A 9,548-nucleotide genomic window follows, 5' to 3' on the forward strand; every position below is an offset into this window, starting at 1 on the left:
TGTCCGAAAGAACTACTGGTGATCCGAAAACTGATGCAACTGGTTCTTGACTCGAGAACAAGTCGATCTTTTGTTCATCATCTGGCGCGTCTCGGTGTTCATCTCTCTCCACAGCAGTTCAGTCGGTGTACTGTTTGAGTGCATGCATTACTCCGGGATATTGGTTTGTTTGAACTCAGAGGGAGTGTCAGCCACATTAAAAAAGTTAACAGCTTAAGTCATTTGTGGATTAATGCTTATTGGAGACGCGAACCGTTTAAAACGATTCAGTTTGATTTGGTGAACTGGTTCAAAAAGATCCGGTTACATCGAATGATTCGTTCGCAAACCGGATATCATTAACTGCTTTGTTTTGAACTGTCTTATAACAGACACGGAAGAGAAGACAATGCTGAATAAAGTCGTAGTTTTTGCTATTTTTGGACCAAAATGTATTTTCGATGCTTCAACAAATTCTAACTGACCCTCTGATGTCACATGGACTACTTTGATGATGTTTTTCTTCCCTTTCTGGACATGGACAGTATACCGTACACACAGCTTCAATGGAGGGACTGAGAGCTCTCGGACTAAATCTAAAATATCTTAAACTGTGTCCCTAAGATGAACGGAGCTCTTACGGGTTTGAAACAACATGAGGGTGAGTTATTAATAAAAATTTAGATTTTTCGATGAACTAACCCTTTAAAATAATGTTATGTTATCATATAAGAGATACTTTCAACAGTCAGTCACAACAAAATTAACATACAAAAAACACTACATTCAAAAGCTTTGGCTGAGGGCTAAAGAAATACAACCAGACACTGGAGTAAACTCTTATCACTCACACACAAAATCTGCGCGTCTCACTGCACATAGCACCCAGTGTTCAAACCACCACCAACACTTGGAGAAAACAAGGGAGGATTCCTGGCTGAAGCCCGCAGCATCTCAGCATCTCAACCCAATCAGGAAAAGACTTACCTGACGATAGAATCAGGTCATCACTCCGAATGAACCACTTTAGATCATTTGGATTTGTTCTGATCCTGCAGCGCTGCATGAACTGGTTGGTATATGCCTGAAAAAGCTAAAAGCATACCCACTTTCCAGATTAGTGCCTAAACACACAGTTCCGTAACTTCCTATTATAAAGGCTTATCTGGAGCCTTGCAGTGTTTTGTTCCAACCCTGCTGCAACACATATACCATGTCATTTTCAAATAAGCCCCAAGGACTTGATTAGTTGGATGAGGTGTGTTTAATTAGGGTTGAATCTAAACTCTGCAGGGCTCCGGCCCTCCAGGAACTGAGTTAAACACCCCTGATCTAGATAGAGCTGAATAAGAAGCATGGCAATATTTACCACTGCATATTTAGTTACCTAGGGTGACCATTCAAGCCATTCTATTCTAAAATTGTAGCTTGATAAGCTTCAACCTAGGCAGAAATATAGTGTTGGCCCAGATCTGGCCCGCATGGAATAGATGTATAAATTAAAGTAAGTCTAGCAGTTATGCTACAGTCAAGCTACCCTTTTGGAAAGTTACTACCAAAAAGTAGCTAGTGACATTAAAAGTACTTTTTTTCCCACAACGACCTATATTAAAATAACTTAATAAGCATTTATGAGGAATGTTTGATATTTAAAACAACAATGCCATACAATTATTTTGTCAAAGACCGTTGTCTTATTACACACAATATTCAAAAATCTCAGACTGTCAAAAGTCAAAGTGCAAAATTGCAACAAATTTAGCATTGCAATAACAGAAGCATTTTCTCAGAAATACTGTGTGACAGATAGCAGATTATGGCAAGAAATTATTCAGAAAAAACGCTCGCAGCTCTGATGGAAAGCACTTACAGGTGTGATTTGGGGAAAATGATCCATTTCAAATCACACACACACACAAATAATCAGAAAAATTGCAATTTGTGATCTAAAGTCTGAGTTTTAAAAAAAATTATCAAAAAAAACTAAAGTAGATTTAAAAAAAAAAAAAAAAGAATAAGATAATAACAATACTAATTCTATTTAAACCTGCAATACTCAAACATAAGCCCTAGCCTGAGACACTCAGGCACGTGTCTGACACCTTATCAGAATTCTTGGCCCGTGTCATTTAGAAAAAACCAGCAGACAGTAAGTTGATCACAGCCTATGTTTGATCAATTTAGCCTTCTCAAACGATCACAACTTGCCTAAAATAATATAGATATAAAACAGTTCAAGCATATAACGATGTTAGTTTAAATGTTAAGCCTAGATAAATGTGCACTGTTAGGCACATATCCAATCGTTTGTGTGGAGAGTGGAAGCTGAAGCGCACTTTGCAGGACATGGAGGCGCCAGCGCAATCACTTTTTTTTTTGCTCGTAAGAGTAATAAATCATTCGGAACTGTAAAGGGCCTACTTTTATTTGTATGCCCTCACAATAATCAACAAAACATTGTGCTTTTGTAAAATAAAGAAAACAATCATGATGCACTTTCTGCCATCTCATTCTTGAACAAGAGCGCATCACAAAATGAACCGAAACTGAACGAATACATGCCTCACAGACATAATGTATATTTATATATATATACATATATATATATATATATATATATATACATATATATATATATATATATATATATATATATATATATATATATATATATATAGAGAGAGAGAGAGAGAGAGAGAGCTTTAAATTACATCTTAGAAAAATAACAAAAATCAAAAACAAAAATTCTTTCATTATGCATTCCGTAAACATGCATTTCTCTCTAAAGGTGTGTCCAATGAGGAGATAGCCAGGATCGGCAACTTCATCCTTGCGCCTCTGACTTAGAAAACACTACTTAATAAACAATTGAAATATCAGTTTTCTGTTTTTCCCCAGACACATTCATGATAATTACTTTTGCTGAGTTTTTGCAGCAAGCTTTAGCCTATTGCGTTTGAACACAGAACTCATAGAGCTGCGCTGAAGGCACTTGCGCTTGAAAAAAAAATATTCATCACGATTCTTTAACTATTCTGAATCGATTCTCAAAAGTTCTCAAAAGACAGGGTGGCAATAACATGTGATGCATGGACATCGATTACAACAGAATAGTATGTCACCATTATAGTGTCACAGTGTCTGGGTTGTGTTCCCTGGGTTTCCACTAGGTGTCCTCAGTTCCCACGGTGTTTATCATATTATCACTTCCTGTCTCCTTATTTGGTCACCTTCCTCCTTGTTTAGTTAATTGATTGTTCCCCACCTGTCTCCTGTTTCCCCATTATCCTTTTGTGTATATAACCCGGTCTGTCTTAGTATGTGTCACGGAGTCGTTGTTAATTCATGTCCGTCAAATCAGTCTTGCCCTTGCCTTGTCTTCTTGTCTTGTTTTCATGTTTGGATTATGTTTGGTTTTGACCCCTGCCTGGACTGTTTACCCCTTTGGATTACCCTGTAATAAATGACTTACCTGCAATTGGTTCTATCTCCGTGCCTCATTGGATCCCGAACGTGACAGAACAACTCCGTCACACTAGGAACCAGCGGTATGTCATTTTTCCGTTCCCCAGCCAAGATGGCGGAGCGGCGAACCAAGTACCTCCGGTTGATCGCCCTCCGCCAAGAGGGCAATGAAGTGGGTGCCCTGGCTCAGGTGTTCTGGTCCCTGGCCGAGGGCATGGGCTACAACGATGCGGCCCTCAGGGACTATTTCAATGGCGGGCTGGATGATCCAGTGTCTCATGAGGAGATGGCTCAGTTAGAGACACTGGAATTCTGGGAATTCGTGCGCTACCTGCAGCATCGGCTTCGGTGGGATGCCTCAGCCACTTCGGTCTCTTCCGGCGGGGTGGTCGTCAGCCCAGCACCACTGCCCAGGATGGCAACCAGCCAAGCGCCACAACCCAAGATGGCCGCCAGTCCAGCACCACTGCCCAGGATGGCTAACAGCCAAGCGCCACAGCACAAGATGGCTGCTAACCCAGCGCCAATGCCCAAATTGGCCACTGTTCCAGCGCCACAGCCCAAGATGGCCGCCAGCCCAGCGCCAATGCCCAAATTGGCCACCGGTTCAGCGCCACAGCCCAAATTGGCCACCGGTCCAGCACCACAGCACAAGATGGCCGCTAACCCAGCGCCAATGCCCAAATTGGCCACCGTTCCAGCGCCACAGCCCAAGATGGCCGCCAGTCCAGCGCCAATGCCCAAATTGGCCACCGGTTCAGCTCCACAACCCAAGATGGCCGTCAGCCTAGCGCCACAGCACCAGATGGCCGTCAGCCTAGCGCCACAGCACCAGATGGCCGTCAGTCCAGCGCCACAGCACAAGATGGCCGTCAGTCCAGCGCAACTGCACAAGATGGCCGCTAACCCAGCGCCAATGCCCAAATTGGCCACTGGTCCAGCGCCACAGTACAAGATGGTCGTCAGTCCAGCGCCACAACCCCAGATGGCCGCCAGCCCAGCACCACAGTACAAGATGGCCGCCTGTCCAGAGTCATGGCCCAAGACGGCTGCTTGCCCAGCGCCGCTGCACAGGATGAGAGTCTCAGCTGACCCTCCCCAGTCGATTCAGGTGCCAGTTGACCCTCCAGAGTCGAGTCAGGTGCCTGTGAACTCCCCAGAGTCGAGTCAGGTGCCTGTGAACTCCCCAGAGTCGAGTCAGGTGCCTGTGAACTCCCCAGAGTCGAGTCAGGTGCCTGTGAACTCCCCAGAGTCGAGTCAGGTGCCTGTGAACTCCCCAGAGTCGAGTCAGGTGCCTGTGAACTCCCCAGAGTCGAGTCAGGTGCCTGTGAACTCCCCAGAGTCGAGTCAGGTGCCTGTGAACTCCCCAGAGTCGAGTCAGGTGCCTGTGAACTCCCCAGAGTCGAGTCAGGTGCCTGTGAACTCCCCAGAGTCGAGTCAGGTGCCTGTGAACTCCCCAGAGTCGAGTCAGGTGCCTGTGAACTCCCCAGAGTCGAGTCAGGTGCCTGTGAACTCCCCAGAGTCGAGTCAGGTGCCTGTGAACTCCCCAGAGTCGAGTCAGGTGCCAGGGAACTCCCCAGAGTCGAGTCAGGTGCCAGGGAACTCTCCAGAGTCAGGGCTAATCACCGATGACCTTCCAGAGTCAGGGCTAGTCACCGATGACCCTCCAGAGTCAGGGCTAGTCACCGATGACCCTCCAGAGTCAGGGCTAGTCACCGATGACCCTCCAGAGTCAGGGCTAGTCACCGATGACCCTCCAGAGTAGAGTCGGGTTCCAGATGACCCTCCAGAGTCGAGTTGGGTTCCAGATGACCCTCCAGAGTCAAGTCTAGTCACCGCTGATCCTCCAGAGTCAGGGCTAGTCACCGTTGACCTTTCAGAGTCAAGTCAAGTCACCGTTGACCTTTCAGAGTCAAGGCAAGTCACCTCTGACCTTTCAGAGTCAAGGCAAGTCACCTCTGATCTTCATGAACAAAGGCAAGTCACCTCTGATCTTCATGAACAAAGGCAAGTCACCTCTGATCTTCATGAACAAAGGCAAGTCACCACTGATCTTCATGAGCAAATGCAAGTCACCAATGATTTTCATGAGCAGTGTCAGGCCAGCACCGATCTTCTGGAGTCCAGTAGAGACACCATGGAATTACCAGAGTCTCGTCCTCCCGTTGATCCGGCCGCACGGAAGTGGTGGGCTTCTGATCCGCCCTGGGGGCTTTGTGCATCGACCACAGGGATGTGGTGGTCTTCTGCTCCGCCCTGGAGGGCTTCCGCTTTGACCACAGGGGGGTGGTGGTCTTCTGCTCCGTCCTGGGGGCCTTCCGCCCTGACCACATGGTGGTGGTGGTCTTCTGCTCCGCCCTGGGGAACACCAGCCTCGACCACAAGGATGTGGTGGTCTTCTGCTCCGCCCTGGGGGGCTTTATGTTGTTTTTTCCTTTTGTTTTTGTGTTAATGTCTGTCCCTGTTCCTTTATGTTAGTCTGGCCCTCCGTCCCTCCCCCTGAACCTCCTCCCTCCTGGTCTTTCTGTGTTGTGTTTACATTCTGGTGCCTGTTCCCCATGTTTTTCTTTTCTGGCCCTCCGTCCCTCCCCCTGAGCCTCCACCTGTCCGCATCCCTCCTGGTCTCTGTTTTGTGTCTGTCTTGGAGTGTCTGGGAGCCGCTCCGTAGAAGGGGGGTACTGTCACAGTGTCTGGGTTGTGTTCCCTGGGTTTCCACTAGGTGTCCTCAGTTCCCACTGTGTTTATCATATTATCACTTCCTGTCTCCTTATTTGGTCACCTTCCTCCTTGTTTAGTTAATTGATTGTTCCCCACCTGTCTCCTGTTTCCCCATTATCCTTTTGTGTATATAACCCGGTCTGTCTTAGTATGTGTCACGGAGTCGTTGTTAATTCATGTCCGTCAAATCAGTCTTGCCCTTGCCTTGTCTTCTTGTCTTGTTTTCATGTTTGGATTATGTTTGGTTTTGACCCCTGCCTGGACTGTTTACCCCTTTGGATTACCCTGTAATAAATGACTTACCTGCAATTGGTTCTATCTCCGTGCCATCTCATTACTGGTGAGTGGAAGCTTGTGACTTGTTTTGTTCAAGATGCCACACTTCTAATGTCAGAAGAGAGCAGTTCCACAATATGTCTGATTGCTCCATTGCATGCAGAGTTGATCCAGGACATCAAAACACTGAGGGGACATCAGTGATCAGGGAGATAAAGAGGGTCATCAGTGAGGATATCAGCAAAAGGTACACCACTGAGCAGGAAACAAGTCTTCTTCAAAAATTTGCAGCTCTTGACCTAAGCTTTAAGGGACTCCTTTTTCTTTCTGAAGGAGAGAGGAAACATACAAAACAGTGATTATTGAAGCTTCATCATTACAAGAGGTTATTCTTCAATATCTGTGATAATAAATTACAAAATTTAGCTTATGATTTTACTCCATTTACAGCAGCGCATTATTACAAGGCTTTCTTCATGTAACTTATTACGTGTCAGTTTTTTAAATCTATTCAATAAATCTTTCTAAATCTCTAACAATTATCAATATCAATACTATCAATGTATACAATAAATTTAAATATTGCATGACTAATTTACCTGAGTACTTATTTTTGATCTACAGTGTGTTGTTTATTTGATTCTCTTGTTATTGCCTAAAAGTAGAAAGATGGGGCATGAAAATCCAGAAGATGGCACAGTGAATGAACCCCTTTGCTGGTGGCATCTAAACAAGGTGTCATTACTCTCCAAAATGGTATTTATGCATTCCTGCAACGTGTCTTTGCAGAGAGTGTCTTTTCCACTGCAGGAGATACACTGTAAAAAGTAATACCTAGATCTAACTTATAAAAAGTGAGGCAAGTGGCTGCATTGGATGTTTTAAGTTGAGTCAACTTGCAGCCTTTTTCAAGTATAATAAACTCTGTAACATTACTTAATTTAAACACAACAAAATCAAGTTGAGTTAACTAATAAGTGCTATATTACTCAGTTAGATAAACCTAATTTTCTTGGTACATGTAACGTATTTATGTGTTGCTACAAGTAACCTGTACTCATTTTAGTTAGGTTTTATGAACTTTATGTTCATAGTAAATTTAACCTAATCAAATGTGTATAAACATTTTAATTAAGTCCTGGCTATAACCACAGAAAATAAATCTAAATGTTTATATTCTAAGCAGTACAGTAAATCACTTTACATAAACAGACTTTGTCAATAACAATTACAAATTAATTTGAAGAAGAAAAAGATGGGAAGACAGATTAAAGACAATAAAATTTATTCAATGTCAACTAGTGTCACTTTTAACAGTGCCTACAAAAGATACACAATAGGATGCATGGGGTCCAATCCCACAAAGAGCCTCTGATATATCTCAGAAATATACACCAGTTTTGAGGGATACTTGAGGTTGTGGCCATAGGCAAGTCCAAACAGGAGGCAGCATGTTTTCGACAGGTTTGGCACACCTCTGACCACGGGCTGTCCTTCTACTGTATGATAATTCCAATTGGATTAATCGTGTTTGGCTGATGGCACGTGTATATTTTCAGTTGGCAACTGCCAAGCTCAGCGTGCACCTCTCTTTCATCATGACTATTGGGGAGACAAAAAAGAATCAAGAGTTTGGTCAGACAAACAGGTAATGAGATGAATATAGCAGACTGGTAGAAGACAGATAAGACACAAAGTCAAAATTTTACTTTTTAGTTGCTTAAGGTGATGGATACTAGACGGATACTTTGACTAGAGCATGTGACCAGAGTGAAGTCTACCATGACCATGTCATTGAGTGTGGGTACTATACTATCATGATCTACTGTAGCATGAGTGTTGTCTTTTCTGGTTCAAAGGATACATTAAAATAAAACAATGCAATTTTCCTTGCCTGTACCTTATTGGTCATCACATTACTGTTTTAAATATCTTTCAAGAGCAAAGTAATTACCCCATATATTCACAATAGTAATACATACAGACAGAAATTAGACAAGTAGCTTTAAGCCCAGTACATACATGGTGGACACCTTAATAGGTCTTCTTTTCTCTCCCCCATGTACTCAATCAGGCATCTCAGTATTACCACTTCTTTCCTTTTCTACACATAGGCAGACGGATCCTGTTAACAAGTAAAATCTGATCAAAATTCACTGCCTGATGACAGTATTAGATTGTGTATAAGTGCTGTACTCATGCCTCTATGTGTTTTAAGGCTACTTTAATTGGGATTCATTTTGAACAATAATATAACTTAATAATATAATCGTTTGTTAGCCTTAACTTAAACTAGCGTAGCCAGTTACTAATGTTAACATGTGCTGTCTAGAACTTTTACTTTACCGTTGAATGTCAAATATTAGTTTCTGTTAACTGTCACCCGGCCCCTCGGTGGGACACCTATGTTTATTTCACTATATTACAATTAAATCCTAATCTAATCATGACAAACTATATATTGTTGGAAAGGTTTAAGACTGCTAAATAGATATTTTACCAATCTTTTTTATTAAAAATTATAGGAAAAGTAATAGATTAATTTATGGCAAGAGTGCACCCCAAAAACCTACATTATAACAGGAGTTCTGACCTTTGTCAAAAAAAGTCTTCATTGTTGCCTTTTTCTCTATCACACTTTAGAAAACATCAGAAATTATATATCACTTGAAAACATAAAATCTCAAAATTCATCCTTTGAAACCCATTTTAAATTCATCTACCATGAAAATTGTACATCAAAATCATGCTACAAAATGTTTTCAGTCGTGAATTATAGGTTTGGATCATGCACTTTCAAGTCTATGTTCAAAAATGTGAATGGCAGTTAACAGGTTAAGTAAACGCTAACTAACGATTAAAAGTGATATTATTGGTAAAAATAAAGCCAAAGTAGTCTTAAAACATAATAGGCATGACTAAAGCACTTACTTAATTTCATATTACAACACGGTCTCAACTGCTGTTGTCTGCTGATCGTTGCCTACAAGACCTCACTGCTTAGCACTGTGCAGCCAACTTGCCATGTGTGCAGGATAGCTAGCTATACAGTACAATTTGCAAACCTTACCTCAGCTCCCTAGTTGAGTAAATGATTTCGCGTGACAGTA

The sequence above is a fragment of the Carassius carassius genome, chromosome 1 (genome assembly GCF_963082965.1).
Source record: "Carassius carassius chromosome 1, fCarCar2.1, whole genome shotgun sequence".
NCBI lineage: Eukaryota > Metazoa > Chordata > Actinopteri > Cypriniformes > Cyprinidae > Carassius > Carassius carassius.